This window comes from Cetorhinus maximus, chromosome 13 (assembly GCF_964194155.1).
Source record: "Cetorhinus maximus chromosome 13, sCetMax3.hap1.1, whole genome shotgun sequence".
Lineage (NCBI taxonomy): Eukaryota > Metazoa > Chordata > Chondrichthyes > Lamniformes > Cetorhinidae > Cetorhinus > Cetorhinus maximus.
In genome coordinates, this window is record NC_135891.1 from 34252988 (window position 1) to 34280509 (window position 27522).

A 27522-nucleotide genomic window follows, 5' to 3' on the forward strand; every position below is an offset into this window, starting at 1 on the left:
AAGGAGCGATGTTTTAATTCTCTCTTGCTGAAGATGGTCATTGCCTTGCATTTGTGTGGTTTGAATGTTACTTGCCATTTGTCAGCCCTGGAATATTGTCCAGGCCTTGCCACATTTGGACATGGATCGCTTCAGTATCTGAGGAGTCATGAATGGTGCTGAACATTATGCAACCATCAGCGAACATCCCCACTTCTGACCTTATGATGGAGGGAAGGTCATTGTGGCCCATGCCCACAGCCGGTGTTAATTACCTTATAGATCTGGCCCATCTCATCTCCTTTCACCTGCTGGGATTCCCAAGACCTGGGAAACTCAGCTGACATTAGTGAAAAATTAAAACCATATAAAAACAGAGACACTCAACTTCCTGAAAAGATTTTAGTGAACCTGTGTCCTCTGCAAGCTCACAGGGTTTCCCAGCTATCCATTTCTTTTTATTTCCAAACATTCTGCTATCTAGCTCAAGTGGAGGTGTTTTCTATGCTTTCCTGATTTACATGCTACAACATGCAAAATATTAATTTTTTGATCGCAAACAAATTTACACGATTTTTCATCAGCAGGGCAGTAAGATATGCCTCTTTATTCTTGAGCAATATGGTGTAGAGACCCCTGGTGGTAAATTTTCAATTTGTCCAGCTTGGATATGTAATGCCTAAAAGCTGCTTGAACATACTGAGATTTGCTGGATCATAGCTGAAAGGACAGAACAATAGGGTGCAAATCGAAATCTCCCCCTCTATCACACCCACCTCTTTTCCTCCCTCACCACAAGATACAAATGGCAGAGATTTAACATAACTTTTAAGCAGCTAATGCTAGCCTTCCTCTGGTAGAAAATATCATGTCTCCATGCATAAAACAACAAAGCAAATCCAAAGAATTCTGAATTGATTAACTTTTTAAGGGATGCACTGTTTGTTTTTAACTTTAATTTCCTAATTGTGCAATTGTGGGAAGAGATGTCCTATGTCTGCTTTATTTTTGCAACTTAACTGGAATGTCAACGTGACAATAAGCAGTTCTGTGAATGGGGTGTTATTTCTAAGTACACTCTAGCAAAGGCAGGAAAATAAAGCGAGAGACAAAGTACCACTTGGGAACTTATGAATATGCTTTAAATGCCAAAAAAAAAACAGCCTGGCTATTTGTCAAAGCAGAATGACTGCAATTGGATTACAGGAGATAAACAGCTGTGCAGCATATTTAAAGTATTGTGCATAGAAAGAAAACATATTATGTACTGCAACTAGACATGAAGTAAGACTATCCTTAGATGACTGAATGAAATGCTGGATGCATTCCCCTGTTCAGCATTATGCAGTTTAAATATTAAGAGTTGGATGAAGTGAGCAACATCAAGTGGCAAATGAGGACCACTATATGTGTAGATTCTGAGATTGTCTTAAAGTCATGGTTGAAAAGTTTCTCATGGAGTTATAAGGAAACAATCAGCTACTTATTTCCCAAAGTGGAGTTATTCTTTGTTCGCCATATTACTTATCTGCAGTGCTACGTCAGAATATATTGTACAGACCTCAAATTTGTGACAGTAGGAGGCTTGACATGGTGCTTTGTCTTTACTGAATAGTGTATCTTTAAAGTATCTGACAGTTTTAATTACATCTAATTCTATACGATGGTCGACAGAGCATAATCCACTGCATAAATGAACTGTCAGAGTGGCTTTTGTCTGACCTTGTTATGGATTGCACCATCTCTCCGGGGGAAAACAGATGCTTTGGCTCTGACCTGCAGATAACAACCTGCTAATTATCACTGTCATTAACCTAAAAGGAAAAAGGGATTCTTTTTCTATTTTTAGCATTTTTTTTAAAATTTTCCCTCTTAAATAAATGGTTGTTGCAGCTGCAGTTCAAACATACACCCTTTGCTAAGTCAAAGAAAGAACTTGACCCAGTTTAGTGATGTCTGTTATGGGTACCATAGAAACAGCTTTGAATGCTTAAGGTCAACACTACTGTATCCACCGAGTGTGGCTGTGTCTGTAAGATGTGGCCCTATATTTCATTTTCTATTCAGTGCGGAGGCGTACACTCAACAATGATTCCCATCACCCTGTTGTGAAGGTTAGTAATTTCACATCTGTCTGCTGTAAAGCAACTGCAGATTGCAGGTTCCTTTAGAGTTGAACACAAGCAGGGTGGATTTCAACAGTCTAAATTTACTATTATTTACTTATATTAAAGGAACCCAAGGCAAAAAAAAGGATTTTCCATATCTTTGAAACAGTTTTCTGATTTTTGTTCAGCATGTAACATTATTTGGTATTAAATTGTTCTTCTTCCAGTGAACTCTGATTCCATTTTGAAAAAAAAGTATATTAATGTACCCAACCACACTGAGCATATGTGGACATGTCACAACAGCTTTATGTTTCATGATATCTCTCCAGATGTTGTCTTTTTACCTCCATTGTTTATATCTGTGCCCCACTTCTTGTATAGCTTGAAGGTAGCAATCTTACATTTAAATGACTGTAATTCTATTTTCCATTAACATATTTCAATCAGACTGATTCTATTGTGTAAACAAGATTCTCTTCACTCTTTACCACCCCCCCCCCCCCCCGCCACCTGCCCTCTTGTCAACAAAGTGATAAAATGCTCCATTGTTATCAATACTATATAAAGCACCCAAGGGATGAACCAAAGGAATCACCCAGTGTGAACAACAATGCTCAAATGTTAATTGAGATTAACGTTCAAATTTGTAACTTTGATAGTGAATTCAATATTGTACAGGCAGCACTACGATAGGGTCTCCACAACCCCAGCTAATTCCCATTTACTCTTAAAGTGTGTAATGTGCAATGTCTTTAAAATGGTGGCTATTCAGGTATTGCTGATTTTTGCTGGTGTAACACATTTAAATGTGACTCTCAATTACCCTTTTTATAAAACAAAATTTCAGTTTAAATCTTAGAATATTATCAATGAATTCTGCTCAAAAATCTATGAAACATCAAATATTCACCTAGAGAAGAAATTAATTAGTTTAATTCATTATTTTGTACTTTTATAATAAATTGCAGGTTTGATTAAATAAACAGTTCTATGGTATTAAGAACTACCTTCAATTTAGACCAAATTGCCAACGAGATTGGAAAAGACAAAGGGTTAATCCTACATTGAGCCTCTAAGTGGTTTAGAAAACGATGCTCACCAATTCAAGAGAAACATTTTGGGCTAGAAATTGGAATCATCTGCGCCTTTTTTTTGAGCATTCGGAGTGCCCTTACAGTGCCAAAATGGCACCCGCAGCGCACTCGTGGGGCAAATCACAAGGACAACATATTGGTGAACACATACACAGGAAACTGACATCAGCTGTATGCAGAGCAGACAGATAATGACATCGAGCAGTGGTGCCATTTTGGAGCTCAATGCCAGCTAATGCTCTCTTAACCTTGCACAGCTGAATATGCATTCAGCTGCAGGATGAAACCCCACCAGTGCTATGCAAAAGGATCATCAAATACCCACATGTTAGTTGATAGTTGATTTCTTCTGGCTGTGCTTTGATCATGCAAATGTTTGGTGCTTTCTATAGTTGTTTAAAGTCACTAGAGTTCACCGAGAGTGGTGTAGCAGGTACTCAAGGACCTTTTGTTGACTTCAAGGCTTCTGCACAAACTATTTGCTCCTTGGCATGGACGCACTAGTAGGTATTCTCCTTCGAATGCAGAATGACTGGGAGAATGAACAGAGACCACAGCAGAGTAGGACAAATTTCTGGAACAGCAGAAGATGGAGAGGGTCTCTCAACAGGAGGCATATCCAATTCTCCTACCTGAACCTCAGTGAGGAACAATGGCCTGGATTTTCACCAAATCGGGTTGAATCAAGAGCCCTTTAAAAGTGGTGGGAGGATCCCGATTCCAGGATTCCCGACCCCTTTCCCGGGCTGTGAGAGCTTTTAAAGGGTGCGGGATAGTTCCTGTCAAAAGCCTGCATCTGGCACCCTTGACGTGGCCAGCTCCATTGCGGAGATAGGCATCTCCTACTCCTCCGCAATTTTTATGGAGTCGGGCCAGGTTTTTAAAGAGTCATGGTTCACAACCCCTTAGAAGAGTCGTGAACTCTGGTCTGCATGAGGGGATCTTTTCTAAGGGTAAGTTCAGAAGGTCCCCCTCAAGTTACACCTCCCCCATCTACCCCCCCCCCCCCCCCCCCCCCATGGCTCCTTATGCCCCCTATGCCAAGTTATGGCACCTCCTTGCCCAATGACTCACTATGCACCTTCTTGAACTAATGAACTCCGTAGTGTATAGTGGAATGTGTTTAAAAAAAGCTTTGAAAAAAGTAATTCATTGATAACTTTCTCCTATGTTTCAAAAAGGTGTGGACTACAAGCTAATAAAAGTGTCAATCATCCAGGCCCTTTAAAGTCTCAAAACCACAAACCCTTGAAACCACTTAACTTGTGTAAACAAACATTGTGAAATTAACCACAAGAGACCAGAGAGCCTGAGCTGTCAATCAAACAATGTGTCCCCTGGGCAGCAGGTGTTATAGTATTCCAATAACCCTCTGGGCTCTCAACCAAGCTGCTCCCCAAAGGAAACATTGTTTGACTGACAGCTCAGGCTCTCTGATCTCTGTGGTCAATTTCAGAATGTTTGATTACACAAGTTAAATGGTTTCATTGGTTTGTGATTTTTGAGACTTTAAAGAGCCTGGATGATTGACACTTAGCTTGTAGTGCAGACTTTTTTTTCAAAATAGGAGAAAGTTATCATTGAATTACTTTTTTTCAAAGTTTTTTTATATGTATTACTGTACACTACAGGGTTCATTGGTTCTAGAAAGTGTACAGTGGGTCAATGGACATGGCAGTGCTATAGCTTGGCACAGGAGGCATGAGGGGCCATAGGGATGGGTAGAAAGGCAGAGCTTGGCATGGGGGCATGAGGGAACATAGGAAGTGGGTAGAGGGGCATGGAGGGATTGAGGGGGCATAAGGGGGTTGGTAGAAGGACGTATGGGACATGGGTGGGTGGAAGGGCAGAGCTTGGTGTGGGGGCATGAGGGGTCATGTGGGTGGGTGGGTGTCATGCAGTGGCACAGATGGGGCATGAGGAATGTTTGACGGGTGAAAGGGGTGTGAGGGGTGAAGGGTCTTTGTGTTTTAATTTTAACTGGGACAAAGTCCCACAGCACTGAGGTTGGCCTTTTAACCCTCCTGCCTCCATACCCGGCGACCCCTGTGACTGCCCCCGCACCTGTTCCTGGGTCAGCTGGTCTGACTGCAGCTCAAACCTAGCCCCTGGCAATGTAGATCCCACCTTTGTGGGCACTTTCTCCCAAGGCAGGCGGACCAGACCGTGAATTTTCCCAACCCCTCCGACCTACCTCGAGGATAAAAATTCAGGCCAATGTGTGAGACATCTGCATTTCAATAAGGAAATCTTCTCCTTTGTACACTGTAACCCACAGCCATTATAGTAGCAGTCTGAACTTGCATGGCAGCAAGCTGACCTCGCGTGACAGCAGTCTAAACTTGCACTGCAGCACGCATATGTTGAGTGGCTGCAGTTTGTGCTGCAGCAGAATGAATCAAGGTTGGATCCACAAGTGTTTCCATGCAGTTGGCCACCACTTCTATGCTGGAAAGGATGTACAAAATGTGAGGCAGCTTGCCTGTGCCATGTTGGTGCTGGACTCCTGCAAGCCCCTTGACATTGATAACTGACTTGCTGGCAGGCCTCCAGATGCTTCAAGGATTTTGTTGTGCACGCCCATCAGTATTTTCCTGCATTCCTCATCTGAGCCCCTGGACAAGCCATGTGTGTGACCTCTTCCTCCTGCGAGCTGGCACTTGTGCTACTAATGTCCAGTGTTTCACCACACACAGATCCCACCTCTAATCTATCATCTAAATTGTGCACGGTGTCAGTTTCTAACCTGATGGCTGCATGCGTGAAATTGAATGATGGTGCGTCTTCGTCATCACTGTACTTTTGCTGATCTTCCACTGCTTGGTCAGGTTGCACCTGGGTATCAAAAAGGAGGCAGGCACAAGAATAATGTGCTTCAAGGAGAGGGAGGGAAATTAAGAGACGTGTGCTTACACCATCTGCAGCTTGTAAATCAGGAGAAGGTGGGGGAATAAGGTGGAAGTAGAATGTGAGGAGGAGGATGACGCATGAGGATACTGTCTTCTTCGACGATGTCAACCCCGGCACTGGCTGTAGCCTCAGAAATGGACAGCCCAATAATGGCCAGCCCAGTCTCCGCCAGGGGAGTTAGGGGTTGCAGGTGTGCCTGTTCCAATCCAGTTCTCGCCTATTACCTCCCTTGGATGTAATTTTCTCCTGCAAGAGAGAGGGAGGAATTTCAGTGAGTGTCATGCAATCTTTGTGAGCGATGTGGCTATCATGGTTGAATAGTTGGCAGTTTGGGAAACTGTAAGATGAGGGTGTGAGGCTTGCAACAGTGCTAAGTGTATGAGGGTGCAGTAAAATGTATGAATGCTAGGTATGTATGAGTCCTGGTTGATAGAGATTGCTGGTAAGTGAGTTATGAGGGTGTAATACATTGAGTAAAGTGTGAAGCTAGTCATGCAGTTGGTATGATATGGTATTTGAAGTTGTATTCACTGACCTTGACCACTCATGTGGGGTCTTTGAACTTCTGGCTGCACTGTGCCTTGACTCCTGACATTGACCAATCATTACCCTCTGAGGACCCCCTGGCCCTCTGCAGATACCAGACATTTCTCCATCTTTCCACCTCCTCCACCAAGGTCTCCAGTGCAGCTCCGAGCACTGTGGAGACCACTCTTTCCCGTGCCTTTCTTCAATATTTCTCAGGTCAGATTCACTTTCTGCACAACTACCAGCACCTGTTCCAGCCACAATGCACCTCCCTTTAAGCAATGCAGGCTAACTTGAAGTGATACTAACCACTCTTGATATTGGCCTCCTGTTGATGTGTCTAGCCAATCAACAGCGGGATTGGCCTTGGAAATCATTGAGCTGAGCAAGCCATATGAAGTTGTGTGCTGCCTGCTTCATAATCAACGGACGTGGGTTAAATCGCACGTTGGGATCCCCATACACTTTTCCGAAATTTTTTCTGCCAGAACCTTCCTCAAGATTGCAGCAACCCTGATTGAAAGTTGGTAAAGAGATTTGAACCTTAGGTGGATGCAATTTAATGGAATTCACAGACTGAGTGGATGGGTTAATAAAATGCATCACAAAAAATAAATAATGATTGATTACCAACCATATTATAGGGATAATGCATATATGAGAAAGGATTCGATTCATTAATATAAATGTCTGGGACAGATCCAGACCAGAAATATCTCGTTGTTGCTTTTTAAAAATTTCAGAACATTTCAGCTTTTAAGCCCACTTATTATTGAAGAAATGCTTTCCATATCACACAGTTGGAATACTTTTAAGACCGAAAGTAACAACATGAGCACTCAACCTTTGTTGTAGTTTAGAATTATCAGGCACTGTAAAGGTCATCAGCAATGTTACAAATATATTATGAATATCAGTTTACAACTGAACCCATAACTGTCTTCTCATTGAAATGATTGCATAGAGTCTTCTATATGCAAATCATCATTATTACTGGACCTGGTATCACCTAAAACAACAAGATACCTTTCAGTATACTGGCTGTAAATAGACATGTTATACATAGTGTTTGAGAGTTTCCACTATTAAAATCCTCCCCACCGCCCCAGTTCCCTCATGCGTTTTGGTCCAGGTACCTCATTCCAAATGGCCTCTTTAACATGTATTGCAACAAGGACAGGTAGCACAGAGAGCAGGGAGTTTGAATGTTGGCATGTAATTAATTGTTGGGGGAGGTGGCTACTCATACTGTAGGATCCTGTTGGTGACCCCATTAACCAATCATTTAACTAGGTTACTTGTGCAGTTTGTCTCGAGATGTTTGAAGAGCACGCCAATTCCCAAGGGAGGAAGAAAAAGCAATTGGCTGGTGTGTTATCTTGCCTGCCGTGACCAAGTCATTGAAATTCTTGCAACACTTATCTGTGGACAAGGGGATGATGTTTGCATCCAGTGCTATCAACCGCCACATCAAGGTGAAAGGCTTTAGTTCTGAGGAGAATCCAGAGAAACTGAGGCTCTTTTCAGCAGAGCCTCAAGAGGAGATCTGGTAGAAGTGTTCAAAATTATGAATTTTAACCAGAATAATCAGAAAACTACTATTCCCATTAGTATGTGAGTCAGTAGCTAGGGTCATAAATTTTTCATCAGCAACAGAACAAAGGCAAAGATTAGGGGACCTTTTTTTTAAACATTGACAGTTGTTAGAATACAGAAAGGGTACATGGGCTATGCAGTGCCTGTTTTTTAAGCACTATGTGGCCACCTAACACTTGAAAATGAGGTCCAATACATCCATGCATCAGTGTGCAGGGCGTCATCTTGGTAAAAGGATTTGCACTAACAATCACTGGCAGCAAGCAAAGTAGACAGATTATGACCATCAATCAGTGTACAACACCGAATTGAGGCCAGCGCTGCCTTTAAGTAGCACTACCACCACCTCCCCCACCCACGCTATCAGGCCCCCTACTGACATGTACATCCAATAAACAATGCAAGTAGCGCTAACTGCATGCAGCAATTATGTAAAGCAACAGATTGCACCAATTTAACATGCGCCATACAGAGCAATGAATGGGTGTGGGTTAATCATGTATCACAAACCCCATGCCCATTTTTGGGGTAGGTCAATTTCAAACCCACCTTTTGTCAAGTTAAGCTGCTTCATCACTAACAACTCTTTTTGAGTGTGTGTGTTAACTCTTATCTGGTCATTTTAATTTCCTCCAACAGAACAATGCTTCATCTTTTTCTGCAAACCTCTTAATGGGGGCCTTAACAAGTTTGCCAATGGGCATGAACAGGAAATAATACAGAAAGGGACAAAATTTTGGGACAGAATTTTCCTAGCCCTAGGTTGGCAGGCTTGAAGTTGGAGAGGGCCAGCAAAGTGGAAGGGAGCCATGATGGGATGCCTCCCCAATGCATTTCTACCATCAGGGAAGTTTCCCAGAGCTGGGCAGGGATGCAGTTCATTTGCCCACTGAACAGAGGTGAGCAATCAATTTAATTAAGTCCCTAATTAGAACATAAGAAGTAGGAGCAGGCCATTCGGCCCTTTGAGCCCGCTCCACCATTTAGTGAGATCATGAGTGATCTTCTACGACAACACCATTTTCCTGCACTATTCCCATATCCCTTGATGTTTTTAATATGTAGAAATCTATTGATCTCTGTCTTGAACATGCTCAACAATGAGCCTCCACAGCCCTCTGGAGCAGAGAATTCCAAAGATTCACTGCCCTTTGAAGAAATTCCTCCTCATCTCAGTCAGCCCTAAGTAGCCTGTTCTTTATTCTGAGACTGTATCCCCAGTTTCTAGACACCCCAACCAAGGGAAACATCCTTCCTGCATCTACCCTGTCGAGCCCTGTAAGAGTTTTGTATGTTTGCATAAGGCTCCATTGCCCAAAGACAGGGTGCTGGCAAAAACCGCACTCCTGGCCAAAATATATGGATATATATTTAGTGCCTCTTATATTCGCTGCTGAGCTCAAACTATGCTGTATTTCCTTAAGCACAATCAGGTAATTATGGATATTGTAGAAAGTTCACTGTAGAATTGATTCTGTTTTTAACTAGATGCAAAGGGTACTGGGGGAGGGGGGTGCGGGGGGAGATGTTAGAGAATTTCTGACTGATCTCAATTCAAAAGTAAAGTGTTGAAGTATCCAAGAATAAGCCAGTGAATCAGAGACCCAGGAAAGTAATTCCCAAGGTCAGTGAGCCCTATATTCACTCTGCAGTTTCAACTGGAGAGAAGAAAGTAGAATTATTTTAGATAGCAGTGCAAAGCGCTTGTGGTTAAACAATATTCAGAAGAACTTGCATTTTTATAGCACCTTATCACATCCTCAGGATGTCCCAAGGCATTGCATATGGAATAAATTACTTTGTCACTGTTGCTTTGTCGGCAGATAAAGCAGTCATTTTCTATGCAGCAAAAACAGGGACCAGATAAATGGCCAATTAACCTGTTTTGTTCGTGTTGATGGAGGAGTAAAATTGGCAAAGAAACCAGTAGAACTGTCTGCTCCTAATTCATTGGTTCTATAGCTCGATTCAGGGACCATTCCATATATCGTGAATTGACCTAAAAGTCCAAAGGTAGGGAATAGACTCATAGACGTCTACAACACAGGAGGCCATTCAGCCCATTGTGTCCGCGCCAATCAACAAAGATCTGACTACACTAATCCCGTTTACCAGCACTTGGCCCATAGCTCTGCAGGCTATGTCAATGCAAGTGAATATCTAAATACTTCTTAAATGTTACGAGAATTTCTGACTCAACCACCACTGAGGGGAGGCGATGGCGTAGTGGTATTGTCGCTGGACTAGTAATCCAGAGACGCAGGGTAATGCTCTGGGGACCTTGGTTTGAAGCACACCATGGCAGATGGTGGAATTCGAATTCAATAAAAAATCTGGAATTATAAGTCCAATGATGACTGTGAAACCACTGTCAATTGTTGTAAAAACCCATCTGATGCCCTTTAGATAAGGAAATCTGTCGCCCTTACCTGGCCTACATGTGACTCCAGACCCACAACAATGTGGTTGACTCTTGAACGCTCTCTGCAAGCCACTCAGCTGTAGCAAACCGCTACAAAGACACAAAAAAGGAATGAAACTGGACAGACTACGCGGCATCAACCCAGGCACCGGAAACGACAACGGCAATCTCAGGCCTGCAAAGTCCTCCTTATTAACATCTGGGGGCTAGTGCCAAAATTGGGAGAACTGTCTCACAGACTAGTCGAGCAACAGCCTGACATAGTCATCCTCACGGAATCCTACCTTACAGATAATGTCCCAGACACCACCATCACCATCCCTGGGAATGTCCTGTCCCACCGGCAGGACAGACCCAGCAGAGGTGGCGGCACAGTGGTATACAGTTGGGAGGGAGTTGCCCTGGGAGGCCTCAACATCGACTCCGGACCCCATTAAGTCTCATGGCATCAGGTCAAATATAGGCAAGGAGACCTCCTGCTGATTACCACCTACCGCACTCCTTCAGCTGATGAATCAGTGCTCCTCCATGTTGAACATCATTTGGAGGAAGCACTGAGACTGGTAAGGGCGCAGAATGTACTCTGGGTAGGGGACTTCAATGTCCATCACCAAGAGTGGCTTGGTAGCACCACTACTGACCGAGCTGGCCAAATCCTAAATGACATACCTGCTAGACTGGGTCGGCGGCAGGTGGTGAGGTAACCAACAAGAGGGAAAAACATACTTCAAGCATTCGCAACAATCTTCAGCCAGAAGTGCCGTGTGGATGATCCATCTCGGCCTCCTCTGGAGGTCCCCAGCATCATAGATGCCCTTCTTCAGCCAATTCAATTCACTCCACATGATATCAAGAAACGGCTGAAGGCACTGGATACTGCAAAGGCTATGGGTCCTGACAATATCCCGACAATAGTACTCCGGCTTATGCTCCAGAACTTGTCACACCCCTAGCCAAGCTGTTCCAGTACAGCTACAACACTGGCATCTACCCGGCTATGTGGAAAATTGCCCAGATATGTCCTGTACTCAAAAGCAGGACAAATCCAACCCAGACACTTACTGTCCCAACAGTCTACTCTCCATCACCAGTAAAGTAATGCAAGGGGTCATCAACATTGCTATCAAGCGGCACTTGCTTAGCAATAACCTGCTCACTGATGCCAGTTTGGGTTCCGCTCCGGGCCACTCAGCTCCTGACCTCATTACAGCCTTGGTTCAAACATGGACAAAAGAGCTGAACTCCCGAGGTGAGGTGAGACTGACTGCCCTTGACATCAAGGCAGCATTTGACCGAGTGTGGCATCAAGGAGCCCTAGCAAAACTGGAGTCAATGAGAATCAAGGGGAAAACTCTCCACTGGTTGGAGTCACAAAGGAAGATGGTTGTGGTTGTTGGAGGTCAGTCATCTCAGCTCCAGGACATCACTGCAGGAGTTCCTCAGGGTAGTGTCCTTGGCCCAACCATCTTCAGCTGCTTCATCAATGTCCTTCCTTCCCTCATAAGGTCAGAAGTGGGGATGTTCGCTGATGATTGCATAATGTTCAGCATCATTCGCAACTCCTCAGCTACTGAAGCAGTCCATGTCCAAATGCAGCAAGAAGTGGATAATATCCAGGCTTGGGCTGACAAGTGGCAAGTAACATTCGTGCCACACAAGTGTCAGGCAATGACCATCTCCAACAAGAGAGAATCCAACCATCGTCCCTTGATGTTCAATGGCATTACCATCATTGAATCCCCCATTATCAACATCCTGGGGGTTAACATTGACCACAAACTGAACTGGACTAACCATATAAATACTGTGGCTACAAGAGCAGCTCAGAGGCTAGGGATCCTGCAGCAATTAACTCACCTCCTGACACCTCAAAGCCTGTCCACCATCTACAAGGCACAAGTCAGGAATGTGATGGAATACTCCCCACTTGCCTGGATGAGTGCAGCTCCTACAACACTGAAGAAGCTGGACACCATCCAGGACAAAGAAGTCCACTTGATTGGCACCACATCCACAAACATTCACTCCCTCCACTACCAACGCACAGTAGCAGCAGTGTGTACCATCTACAAGATGCACTGCAGGAATTCACCAAGGCTCCTTAGACAGCACCTTCCAAACCCATGACCACTACCACTTAGAAGGACAAGAGCAGCAGATAGATGGGAACACCACCACCTGGAAGTTCCCCTCCAAGTCACTAACCATCCTGACTTGGAAATATATCACCGTTCCTTCACTGCCGCTGGGTCAAAATCCTGGAACTCTCTTCCTAACAGCACTGAGGGTGCACCTACACCACATGGACTGCAGCAGTTCAAGAAGGCAGCTCACCACCACCTTCCCAAGGGTAATTAGGGATGGGCAATAAATGCTGGCCCAGCCAGCGAAGCCCACGCCCTATGAATAAATTTTAAAAACCCTTTCAGGCAGTGAGTTCCAGACTCCCACCACCCTCTGGGTGAAAAAATTTCTCCTCAATTCCCCTCTTTGCCTTCTACCTCTAAGTAAGTATTCAGATTGTATTTGTGGTATATCCTAGTAGGGCTAATCAAAATGAATATTTTCAAAATAAGGGGAAATATGTAGGTAAATGAAATTAGATAAAATAGGAGTAAATGTAAAAGAACAATCAATAATTGTGCAACACTCAACTTATGTTACTTCAGCTATGAGAAACAAGAATGCCATGAATTGAAATTGTTTTGGATGCTACAAAGACAGTCACCAAATTATCAGATACCCAGAAATAGAGAGTCCACATACCTAGACTGAGTCATTTTTCTGTTTTTCTTTTTTGGTTCAATCAAATTACATCAATGGTGTAATGACAAAAATAAATTCATCGTTTTTAGCTATTTAGCTGTCAAAATCATGTTATAAAGGACCAAAACTTAGCACTTAAGCATAGTTTAATTTTCTCTTGCAAGACTAGAAATTCAGGTTGACTGCAATACCTGTACCCAAACAGAATGAATATATCTTTACACTCTAAATGGGGCTATTGTTAAATATAACAGTTAGTACTACAATACTAGGTACATCATTGTTTCAAATAAGAACTCATTTACTCTTAGAAGATTTGAACACAACTGTGCATTACCAATTTAATTGGTATGGTACTCATTCAAAATAAATGTCACAGCAGATGCATCAAAAATAGAAATGCCACGAATTTCTTCAAAGCTGTTCCTCCTTTGCTGCTGTAACTTTGCTGAAAGTGCAACGGTAATCCTCATTTATGCACATAAATAAGGTTCCCACTGCATTACCAAGAAGTTGTAGTGTAGCATGAGCAGCATTGTGGAAATTTCTGGTCAAGGTAAAATGGTGTTGAATGATTTTTCATTATCTTAAAAATTACACCACAGGGGGTAACCATTCAGTCCAACATGTTTAATCCGGAACTAGCTCTTTCTTTGGAACAATCTACATTAAACTATTTGCCTGATTGTTCCCCCATCTTTTTAGCATCTTCTGTTTCAAATCGATGGATGTTTGCTGCATTAGTTGCTGCATTGTGTATAATTTATGCTCTGGGTGAGGAGATTTCACAATAGGAATGCAACAATTCAGAAACTAATCAAACTAGGACAACATCTAACATGATATTGGGTACATATTTTATATATAAAAAATACTTTCCTGAATATTACCCTAGAGACCTGTGTCACATTCTGGCCTGTCTTGGGTCGTTCTGTCTAAAGAGTGACTTCTGGCTTCCTGTAGCCTGTTAAAAAACTGAGATCAACAGCTCAGGAGACAACTCTTTTTCATGACAACAGAAGCTGCAATGTGGTTAGGTTTTATTTCCATTTTTTAGCATGGTAAATTACAATTAATATCAAAAGAAACAAGTTACTTATACTGTTATTAATCTGGAAAAAAAATCACTGATCTGCTTATGCTGGTTATTTTTGATACATCTGGCAACAGTCCTCCCTTGGAATGTATCCTTAGTTTGGGAAAATATAAGATTACCACCTCAAACCCTCTTTTGTATATCTATTATTTATTATGCTAGCTGTCCCCTGGTAGAATTACTACCTCAAATTCACCCATGTATCTATTATTCATAATAGATGCCCAGGATATGATTACTGCCCAAAATTCACCTCCATATCTTCATTTCTTTTAATGGTCACTGATTTCCAATGACATTTATCATGATATGTTGGGTAATCTGTGATTTTAAAAGTACAGGAATGTTATCTTCAGTGTAATCCACAATGCATTATTTTGCTGCTAAAGATGATCTGTTTCCCTGTAAGGCCATAACATTCTAATTGTAAATAAAATAATCAGAATCTCAGGTCCATGAGAGTTTAATTAGATGAGTAAATTGTACAGGTGAAGATCAATCAGCTTGTAAATGCTGTTCAGGTTGCAAATAACATCCCATGTTGAAATGTCTGGGAGGGAGAAATTCAATTTAGTGGTTTGTGTTGTGCCTGAAAAGCAGGCAGCGGTAAGTTGAAAAATGGGCTGGGGATGATAGGTCTGTTAATGGACAAGCAGCTCACCCACTCAAAATAGGCATAAGGCAATTTTGCAAATCAAGAGTCCTTGGTTCTAGCACACCAAAGTAAAATTCAGGTACAAATGAACAGAGCTTGCACCACACAGGCTGTACCTGGTCATACCAGATCTTGAGTGGACTAATTCGCAGCCCTCAAAGGCCTCGCTGGAGGGTGTTGAAGTATTGACGACAAAACTTTTTCAAATGCCAATGCTGCTCCTGGATCCAGTAAAATGATGTGGGCGACATCCACAATGTTTTGTTTTGCTGCTAAAGGTGAATCAGTTCCCCTGTAAGGCCACAAATTCGAATTGTAATAAAATAAACAGAATTCCACGTCAATGAGAGTTTAATTAGGTGAGTAAAGTGTACAGGTGGCGATCAATCAGCTTGTAACTGCAATTCAGGTCACAAATAACAATCCATACTGAAATATCTGGGAGGGAGAAATTCAACTCTCCCCCTGCCCACCCCTCCCCCCAACTATGCTGCTTCATTTCCCCCCACTTTACCAGGATCTACCCGCGGGCTGGCTCAGCGCTAGAACTAGGGTTACCAACTGTGATTAAATGTATTCCTGGAGGTTTCAACACGTGACTTGCCTCCACGCTCCAGCCATTTGTTGACCAACACATCCATCCTTGTAACATGCAGTCTTTCTATGCCAGTTGGAAAGCAAAAAGACTTACTACCCAATTGGACGATACTTGACTGTCAGCCAAGCGGCCATTTCCCCCATTTTCAATATTTCTATCTGGTAAAGAGAAATGTTGAAAGAAAATGACAAAAAAACTTGATCTTTTTTTAATGTGCCAATAATTTTTCTCCAGGGTTGCACACAGCAGTGTCCTGGAGATTGATCTTCAATTCCTGGAGACTCCAGGTCAATCCCAGAGGGTTGGCAACCCTATCTGGAACTGGCTGCAATTCACCAGGCCCCAACAGTCGAGTAAGAGTGGAATGCCTATTTGGTGAGGCCCTCAGAAATTAGCTCAGATCTTGGGCACAGTACAGTCATAATGCTGATTTTACTTCCATTGACTCCACCAGTTGAATTTCTGGTTTTGTTTAGTGTGATCACTTAAAGCCTTTTTTTAAGTCATAAATTACAAACGTTCTGACTCTTATGCTAACACAGTTTTTAGCATTAATGGGGGTGTTTGTACATTCCAAATGACTGGTTTTCATTATCTTTCTTTCAATTAATTGGAAGAAGGAATTCCCATATAGGTGAAATCAATCAAAAAACCCTTTATCAGAGATAATGAAGGTCATTGATCTGAAAATAAACTCTGTTTCTCTCCACAGATGCTGCCTCACCTGCTGAGTATTTCCAGCATTTTCTGTTTCAAATCAGATGATAAGCTATTTTATGATGACAGGAGTTTTATAGCATGTAAATAGACAATCCACTCTGCTGCTGAGGTGCATCCGTATCCATTTCCATGCACAAAGTCTAAATATTGCTAAGTAAACATAGGGGTGAATTTTCTCCCTGTCAGGAGGGTTGTGCGGGGGCGGGCGCACAGCCTATTGGCGCCCCCAATCAGCTGGGTGCCACTATTTTACGTGGCCGGGCCAATTAAGGCCTGCCCAGCGTGACATGTGCCTGAAAGTGCTGAGCGCTCTCTGTGCAGGCGGGGTGGGGGGGTGTTGGGTGGGGGGGTTGGTTGCCTGAGTCAGGGAGTGCGCTCTTTTGCACATGCGCGCGAAAGAGTGCAGAAATCTCCCTGAAGCACCTCTGTGCCTCAGGGACATTACTTTCACTTATAAAACATTGAATAAAGGTAAAAAAAAATTTAAGGACATGTCCCCTCATGTGAAACTGTCACATGAGCTGGGACACATCCAATAATTTTATTAAAAATTTTTCAAACACTTTAAAAACGTTCATGAATCTCATCCCGCTTGTGGATGAGGTTCCATGAAAAATGTGAAGGCCGCCTGGGCACTTCGCCTGCCCGCCAACCTTAAGGTTTAGAATGGGCCCAATGGCCTCCTTCTATGTTTCATAGTTCTGCAAATCCACTGGTCTGAGGATTGAAGTTACAAGTGAAATTTCAACACCTCCAGAATTTTTAAAATGTATCTGTATTGTGTCATCTGCACGCTAGAATACTATTTTTAACCTTAAGGTTGGACGGGCGGCTCAGCTAATTGCTTTATTGGCTTTTTAAATGGCCTTAATAGACCTTTGACAGTTTGGTGGGCGCGCAGCCGAGAACTGAAAATCTAAATGACGTGTGGTGTAGTAGGGACGCACATCCAACATCATCCCGCGTCATTTTACGCCTCGGCAAGCGGGCCCCGTCCTTGCTCGCCAAGCCGAAGATTCTGCTCATAGGTGCATTTATTTAAAAACATTTATTTGGAATTTGCTTCTTGTTTGGTCAAGTTTGCAGATAGATTGTGCTTATAGAGAAGTAGTGGAGGTTTATTGGAATTATACCAGGAAGGAAGGACTTTAGTTATGTGGAGAGACCAGAGAAGCTAAGATTGTTCTCCTTAGAGCAAAGAAAATTAAGGGAAGATATAATAGAGTTCAAAATTCTTAGGGCTTTTGATGGAGGGAAAAGCTTTTCCCACTAGCAGGCAGTCAGTTACCAGAGGAAACAAATTTAATGTAATTGGCAAAAGAACCAGAGGGGCAATGAGAAGGACAGTTTTTATCGGGAATGCATTGCCTGTGGTGGAGGCAGATTTGATAATAACTTTCAAAAGAAAATCGGACGAGAAGAAAAATTACAGGGCTATAAGGAGTAGCAAGTGAGTGGGACTAATCTTCTTTCAAAGAGCTGGCACAGGCATGATGGGCCCAATGGCCTCCTTCTATGCTGCATAGTTTTGTGAATCTACTGGTCTGAGGATTGAAGTTACAAGTGAAATTTCAACACCCCCAGAATTTTAAAATTGTATCCGTATTGTGTCATCTGCATGCTAGAAAACTATTTTTAATAAATTAATTTTGAAAGATAATGTACCCACAGAAGAGGTTTTACATATTGTCCAGCTAGTTAGCTTTGTGAACAGTGGATATGTTGATATATGTCAATGACTGGGATATTTCATATGGTTAATATATTGATTATGAACACATTTATGAGGCAAGTTGATCAAACAGATTAGTTACAAAATACATACAATTAATATATTGGTAGATAATTATTTCAAGTCAGTTACTGAAATACTAATTAAAATACTAAGTAAAATGTTGCTCCTAACATATTGTCATTGAATTATTCAATATTGCCTTGCCAGAGAGATTTTTGAACAGGCACACCAATGCTTATTTTAAGTTACTGTTAAGTTACTGTTCATGTTATTATGCATATAATAACATAAATGACTGGTGTCTTAGATGAGCCACAGATTTTGGAATTTGTAACATAATCTGTAGGCAACAGCTTTTAGTTCCTAAAGTTCAGGAAGCATTTTATTATCGACGAACCTTTCTAAATGCTGAGATTGAGAAGTATATTCAAAAATATTGCAGTAATTTTCTTATCTGGCCATGTTATCAAGAGAGGCGCTAAGGACAAGTCCAGAATTTCCATTGGGAATTTTTTTAAATGGAAAAATCATTAAAGTCTACTCCCAGATAACTTAGTAGTATAGGTAAATTCCTCAGATCAATTTACTTGCCTACACTTCTTGTTAGCTGAATGATGCAAATGCAAGACACCAAAAAGAGGGACTTGAGTGGCGGGGTGTAGCAAATAAACAAAAAAGGAAATCTAAAATACCTTTATTTTTGTCTTTGTTTTTGTTTTGGATTTCCAGCATCCGCAGTTTTTTGCTTTTAAAAAAGGAAATCTGTTAAATTCATATTTGGATAATGTAAAATTCTGATCTAAAGAAATAAAGGAATGATTGTCAGTTTTATCTCCCTATTGTGGCAAATGAGGATAAAATGGGGCATTTAAAACATTATTTTAAGCTCTTTGTGATATTAATTGATACGATTTCATTAGTTTTTTTATTGCACTGATATTTTTATGGCCTCTTAGCTACTTGTAGTGCTATACATTCCTTACTCAGTACACTTTAGTTAATAATCTACTCTGAATGTTTTAAATGCTATTTATTTCTGCCATTCTCCCTCCAGACCATAATATTTCACCTTGTGGAAGTACTATATTAAGCATTGGAATTGTTCGTCATGCTGCTGCAGGGATCCCACAGATTATATTGTTGCTATTTTTATCATGGCTTTCCTGCTCTATAGACAATTTCTTGCTGGGATTTAAGACTTTGCCCTACACAAGAAGCCAAGAACATTTATTAGTTAATGCAGCTTGACAGGCCTTTGAAAACTAATGTGTTCTTAACAGCATTAAAAAATTTGCAGGCAGCTGCATTCTTAGGCAGTTGGCTCATGATTTTGAATGGTGATGGAACTGAAGAAATTCTAAAGGGCTCTCACATAATTTTCTACCTAACAGAGATTCACCAGGAAAGGCTTACACAAATAGCATTTGTATACAGTAATGCGTGTTACAAGCTTATTTGTTGATGATATTTTCAAACCGCTGATGCAAATAGTCCAGTAACCTGATATGACTAACTTCATAGCCAGGACAAATCTCAGGACTTCTTGAGGCCTAAATTTAACAACCACGATTCTACAGATTTCCAACAGAATGCCCACAAGTTGCACAACCTGGGATGCTAGGTACTTCAACAAAAGGGAATTGCAGCTTCCATCAAAAACCAGTGATATAACATTGGTGACCATAGTTAAAATGACTAATGCTTGGATTGTCCGCAACTTCTGACTCTTGGAGATTTGTAAAGATGTTCCTGACAATTTCAGAAAGAATGCCTTTGCTTAAGGTAATACAATTAAAATGAACCGAGTCAATATAATTAAGTAAAAACATGCATTCAAAATAAAGAAATAAATACTGTCCATGAAAATATTCATAATCTTATCAACCATGTTTTGTCTTTAAAATGTCACTCTAGATTTTATGTCTAAGAGCTGCAAGGGAAGTTTAAGGCAGAAACCAATTTAGTTTTTGTTCATCATTTAAAAACAGAAGGTTAAAGGGCTAAAAAATATTATTTGTACATAAAAGGTTATTAGGTTGTGAAAGGCCCTCCCAGAAACCATGATAGAAGCCAAATCTATAATAGCTTATTGAAAAAGAAGTAGCTAGGTATTTAATATTTTTTTAAATATAGGAGCTTGGTGAAAGAGTGAGGGAACGGGACTATGTGGTTCTGCCAGAAAGCAAGTAAAGGCACATGTGGTTGAATGGCCTCCTTCTGCAAAACTCCATGCTTCTGAATGAATCAAGTCTTTAAATTTCAGAATGTGTGAATAATAGGTCTGCAACATGATTATTTAACTTAAACTATGATTATAAGCCTAAAGGGTGTTGTTATATTGGGCAACCGTCCAACAAGTAAGAGAAATTCCCCAGAGTTATTCCTTCATTGGTCTCTGTTTTTTCCCTCTCTCTGTTTAACCTCTCCAAGGAGCTTGCACATTTAAAGCAGCAATTGGTGTTCATGGCTACATCATGTCTAAACAGGGTGAGCTTGATGGAACAGATGGTCTTTTTCTGTTCCTTATGTACAAAGGAAAATTGTTTTACTTCTGCCGCATAGTAGATGTGACACAGAGACCCATCAAAAGTCTTGTGTCTCCTAACACCTTAAAAAGGAGCTGGATTGGCATCTCATTAAGAACATAGCTGAAAGTAGTAAGGGTAGGTATAGACATAGTTACGTGGTTAGAACTATACAGGTGTTTCTGAAGAACCGGGTTGAAGAACATAGATTGCCATGTTGTAGTCCTGGCTTTTCCTTCCATTACCATGGGAGGGATACATGAATATTTTCCAAAGATGAAGCCTCAGCTATGGGTATTCATCTCCTTTAGAGCTGGAAATAAATCGGAGTAATTCCACAAAGTGCATATTTCTCATGGTCTATTAGAAAGAGAGAGATAACCTAAAAGATTTTACCCATTTTGCAGATTCTTCTGTGTTTTTTTTAATGTGAATTAAACAGCAGCGCTTGAAAGTTTAAATTTACCACACAAGCCAGATAAGCCCAAATCCCTTTGCTGGGTTAGCCAAACTTAGCCAGAGTAATGCTGCAGTATTGCAATTGCCTGAACCATTCTGAGGAAAGAAAGTGAACTCCAATCAAACCCTATCAAAAAAATTGCTCTCACTGACCATTAATCACCACCTTCTATTTTCAATCATCTTGATCATTTTACAGCATGCTCATTCACTATTATTTCTTTATACCCATTTTAAAGCCTTAGTGACTGAACAAAAAATCTTTAAACGCTATCACCATATTTACTGGCTATTTTTCATCTAATGACTTAATTGTTTAATTAAAATAAACAATAGTTTCATAAGGTTTAAGCTATTGTAAAACAATGCTGACTACCGCATGACCTTTCTGGTCAGAGGAAACTAATAGCATCCCATATAATATTGTTGAGCACTTTCTTCATGACTGATGTTAGACTAATTGATCTATAATTCCTGTCTCACAGACTTTTAATTTGGAGATTGCATTACCCATCATTCATTCTCTTTATGGAAAACATAAAAATGTTAACAGGACTTCACTTAATTCACTTTGGAAGACGGCGGCGTAGTGGTAATGTCACTGGAATAGTAACCCAGAGACCCAGCTAATGGTCTGGGGACATGGGTTCAAATCCCACCATGGCACATGGTGGAATATAAATTCAGTTTATAAAATCTGGAAAATGAAGCTAGTCGCAGTAATGGTGACTATGAAACTATCATCGATTGTTGTAACATCTAGTTCACTAATGTCCTTTTGGGAAGGAAATCTGCTGTCCTTAGCTGGTCTGGCCTACATGTGACTCCAGAGCCACAACAATTTGGGTGACTCTTAATTGTCCTCTGAAAAAGCCTGGCAAGCCATTCAGGTCAAGGGGCAATTAGGAATGGACAACAAATGTTGGCATTGTCATCCAATGGGAGAATAAAAACAGCTTGAAGATTCTAAGGTCCATCCTATCCAATCCAGCCCCTTTGTAGATATTTAAGTTTAGAAAATGCTGCTGTTATTCACAGAGGACCACTTAGATAATTCAATGAAAGCATTAAATATTTTTATTTTAAATACCCCTTTCAGCCATATTCTGTGGTAATTTCTGTACATTTCTCTACTACCTAAATGAAATTCAATCTTTAAAAATAATCAATAAAAATATTCATTTTGAAAATGTTATTATTGGACAGAATTTTCACCCAAAATCAAATCTGGATTTCAAAATGTAACCTCAATGTGGAATAAATTAGATTGACCCCAAATTAGATTGACCCCAGATTGCAATTACCATACACATTCCAAGTGAAGCAGGCAGCATGTAAGTTTCATGCTGTCTACTAATTAGAATGACTGTGGAGTGCAGCCCATCACTGAATGTATATCTGAGTGGCTGCTCACCTCAACAGGGGGTCCAAGTTTGTGCGAGGCTCGCACCACTTAACCTAACATGCATTACTTAAAGCCAGACTGCACCTCTTAAAGAGGTGCATTCTGGCTTTAGTGCAGCTGAAGCTGTTTGGGGAAGAGTGGAAGAGCTCAAAAAAGCAGCATAAATAGTGCAATAGGCAAAAGAGTGTGTCCCAAGGTTTTCAGATGCCGTACTGGCAGCCTTGGTGCAGGTGTCAGGGATTCTCTTCCCTCAGGGAGGCATGAAGCCTTCTAGACAAGTGACAAGCCTTCTAGACAAGGCAGTAGGAGCAGATGACAGCGGTTGTCAACACCAGCAGTCTAGCCCCAAGGATGCAGTGCAGGAAGAATTTTAATTACCTGACAAGAATGATCGAGATCAGTGAATGCATCCTTATGTGCAATTTCCTACCAACTACATCACTAGCCTCACACACTGCTCCATGCTGCACACATACTTCACTCACATACCAGCAGTCTATATTAACCACAGCTCAAACCTGACCTCACCCTTACGTCCTTTTTCGTTGCTGGAAGCCACACATTCACATCTCACAGCTTGCACACACTGCCAGCTATTCAACTGTGGCAGGCACATCAACCAAACATGGCACCACATTAACTGACACACTTATCTCTCTTTTTCAGGACGAGATAGCCCATAATAGCTGGCAGCAACAGTGAACCAGCGGCATGGGGGTGGGTGACAGGTACTGCTACATGTGCTGACCCCCAGAGAGAAAATAGTGCTGGGAACAATGAGAGCAGCTGTCACTGAGGCCATGGCGAGCAGCCTCACTGCCGTCATCGAAGATGATGGTGCGTTCCTACCTAATCCACCTTCACAAATCCAACCACCCTCACCCTCATCATATGTGATGATGTACAAGTTGCAGATGGTGTAAGTATGCACCTCATGTTTACTCCCCTTCCCTCACTCCAGCCTGCCTTTGGACATTTATGCTTTCAGATATCCAAGAACTGCCACTGGCCAGCCAGTGGTGCCTGAACCTGAATCTAGAGGGAGAACAGACTGAGGAGAAGGAAATGTTGTCACTTGATATGACGTTCACAGCCACCAACTCAGATACTGGCACTGTGTGAACCTTAGCAGGTGGTATAGAGGCAGGATCTTTATCTGGGCATGAGTGGGCTGCAGCCAGGGCAGGAAGAAAGAAGAGCATGGGGATCAGCTTCCTGGAGGGTGAGATGGCAGACAAGTTCTGCTGCAGAGGATTCAGATAAGGACTTTGATGGAGTTGCATATAGAAAAAGGTTAATGAGTATGCACACAGAAATAGCTGGTGTATTGCCTGGCCTGCCAGAATGCCTGCTGTCACTGTCAAGGAGCATGGAGGAGTATGGCTCAAACCTGGCACAGGGCCTAGTGCAGAGTTTGGAGCCCATCCTTTCAACAGTGACTATCTCCAGGAGCACATTTGCAGACTCAACTGTAACGGTACATCTGATGGCCAATATCTCAGCTTCCATTGCATCACAGGCAGAAACCATCGAACATCCAAGTGCTGCAGTGGAAGCTCAGACTGAAGTCATGAAATTTCAGCTTCATGCCTTGCAATTCCAGCTTGGTGCCATGCATGCTCAAAATGCTGCCTTCATTGCGGCAGATACCAGTGCTCAAAAGGGGCTTGCAGGCATTCACAGCAGTTCAGAAATCCGTGTTCCACTAGATTACTAGGATCGCTAAGGTGCCACTCAAGGGGAGTGGCAGTGCCTCTGTGGAGCACAAGCCAGGTGTCCTCTCTCAGGAAGACAGTATTCATGTTCCCACCACAGCCACCTGTCTGTGTCCTTGCTATTGCCTCTGAGCCAGCCAGCCCGCACTGCTGCCACCCATGACATTCAGAAGGCGGGCCCCTCAAGGCCCAGAGCTGCTCGGGGTTATTCTGAGAGGCCATCTGCAGTTTCCTACACTGAAACTCAGCAGCCTTTCCCCAGCCATGCTGCAGCCACTGGGGTAACAATGCATAAGAGCACTAGGTAGGCAAATGCACCCAAAGGTAGGCACTAAAGGAATGCACAGGGTGATTAGTTGAGTGTTATATTGAGTTTTGAATTTACTGTTGGATAAAGTTGGTAAAGAGTGGCTGCTTGTAGTGTCTTCTATTTCAGGATTGTGGTCAAGAGAAAGCTGTGACAATACATCACTGAGGGATGGTAAGATGGGGAACTGTTGAACAATGGGGATTTGGGGTTTTATTCAGGAAACAGGAGTCTGATGATGCATTCACGGACAGCCCATCCAGAATGTGGATGTACCAGCTGTCTCCTTCCTTGCCCTTCCTGCTCCTTCCAAGATGTTCCCAAACCTGTGGTGGCAAGGGCTGTGCCCTCATGATGTCCATGTTATGGAGGATGCATGAGACCACCATAAAATAGGGCACTCTCTCTGGTGAGTATCGGAGGGCACCTCCCCAGTGGCCCAAGCCTTTGCACCATTGCTTTAACATCCCGATGGTCTGTTCATTCCTCATTGCATCATGATGTTCATTATAATAGTGGTGGCCAGGTCTAAAGGGCTTGCAGAGGGGAGTCATCAGCCAGATGTTGACTGGATAAGGTACAACACCTGCCCCTTTACCTCCTCCATCCTCACTGCCCAAGGCCCCAAACACTCCTTTTAGGTGAAGCAGCACTTCATTGCACCTCCTTCAATTTGACCTACTGCATTTTAAATATCTCTTTCACCATGTAGACAGCATAGACCATGTCGCCAAGCAGCAACCTTCTGATTCCATGTGGTAGCTGAAAGATTATTGGAACAGCTGATTAGTGCAAGATGAATAAGCCATGACTGCCAACAGGATAGCAGACATTCATTAGCATAAGGCCCTGGGCAGTTGCACACCAGCTGTACATTAAGTGAGTGGTACCCTTTGCAGTTTCAATACATTTTGCTATTGAGATATGGCACTCACAAAGCCAATGTGCACAGTATATGGCACCCTGCACTTTGCCCACTATCCTGGCAAAGTCACATGCACGTTCCTCCTGCTTCACACTGAATAAAGAAGATGCAGTCCCCTCTCCTGATTTGCAGAGCCTCTGTCACCTCCAGGGGGCAGCGGTGAACTCCTGGATGTTTGCTGTGTCGCTTGTTCCAGAAGCTGGTAGCAAAAAAATTCAAGGCGACAGTCACATTGACAGCCACTGGCAGTGCCAACCTTGTTCTGCTTTGAGGCTGCATGTCTTGTTCCAAGATGCGGCAGAGTCCTGTGACCACCACCATGATGAAACACAGACACCGAACGCACTGCTTCTGTCTTGGGTGCAGGTAGAAAGACTCCGTGAAGACTCTAGGTGGGTAAGGCCTTCTGCTGAAAGCTTTCCTCCTCATCCTCCTCCCTCTGCAAGCTGTTTTCTTTGCTGCCTCTGCTCCATCTCCCTCTGATGCTGCAGTCCAACAAGAACGGCAACTTTTAACACCTATGACTTTGGAGGCCTTTCAGTAGCAACCACCACAATCCCAAAGTCCACCAGACTTTATCAACTTTTCATAACTCCTTCAAACACCCAGTACTTCCACAAGCTCAGCAAAAGTCAGTAGAATGTACTAAGTAATTAACCTGCAAGTTGGATAATGGTGCCTATACATGGCACTGATGAGGTGTCCCCGGTACTGCTGAACATATACTCAGCTGTGAGTTTTTATTTTCATTCACGGGATGTGGGCTGCGCTGGCTGGGAGAGCATTTATTGCCCATCCCTAGTTGCCCTTAAGAAGGTGGTGGTGAGCTGCTTTCTTGAACTGCTGCAGTCAATGTGGTACAGGTGCACCCACAGTGCTGTTAGGGAGGCAGTTCCAGGATTTTGACCCATTGACAGTGAAGGAATGATGATATATTTCCAAGTTAGGATGGTGAGTGATTTGGAGGAGAACTTCCAGGTGATGGTGTTCCCATCTACCTCCTGCCTTTGTCCTCCTAGGTGGTAGTGGCCGTGGGTTTGGAAGGTGCTATCTAATTGGGAATTTCTGCAGTGCATCTTGTAGATGGTACACACTGCTGCTACTGTACATCAGTGGTGGAGGGAATGAATGTTTGTGGATGGGGTGCCAATCAAGCAGGCTGCCTTGTCCTGGATGATGTCAAGCTTCTTGAGTGTTGTGGGAGCTGCACTCATCCAGGCAAGTGGGGAGTATTCCATCACACCCCTGACTTGTGCCTTTTAGATGGTGGACAGGCTTTGGGGAATCAGGAGGTGAGTTACTCGTCACAGGATTCCTAGCCTCTGACCTTTCTTGCAGCCACAGTATTTATATGGCTAGTCCAGTTCAGTTTCTGGTCAATGGTAACCCCCAGGATGTTGATAGTGGGGTATTCAGTAATGGTAATGCTATTGAATGTCAAGGGGCGATGGTTGGATTCTCTCTTGTTGGAGATGGTCATTGCCTGGCACTTGTGTGGCACAAATGTTGCTTGCCACTTGTCAGCCCAAGTCTTCAAGAGAGTGCATTAACTATAGCTGCAAGGTCGAAATTGGCAAGGTAGGTGTCAAATCAGCTGTTAGACATTGGCCAACATCTCAATACGTTTACTCTGCATACTCTGAGCACCGCATGCCCTCAACAACGTTGGACCATGCCAGAATGGGTGGGATAGAGCAAACACCATTTTTCTCTTAAACCAGCACCAGTAATGCCAAAACTGCTTGCGCTACGGAGCCAAATTTTGTGGCCAATGAATTCTATGCCGCATTGCAATACTACTTCATAACGTGAGGTAACAACGGTATTCCACATAAATCAAGTGGAAGATGGATGAGAAGATCAATGCCTGGCAACAAAACTGATCATGATAAAAAGAAAATCCAGCTAAATGTAAATCCATCAGGCATTAATTCAAACAGATGAACACTGTTGTAGTAAGGCAGTCTTCCCAATTC

At 42.5% G+C, this 27522-nt stretch overlaps 1 protein-coding gene across 1 annotated transcript in view; it reads left to right on the plus strand.

Moving 5' to 3' along the window:
• Window positions 1-27522, plus strand: part of kcnb1 (potassium voltage-gated channel, Shab-related subfamily, member 1) — a 336451-nt gene that overhangs the window by 288780 nt on the left and 20149 nt on the right. The window lies entirely within an intron of this gene.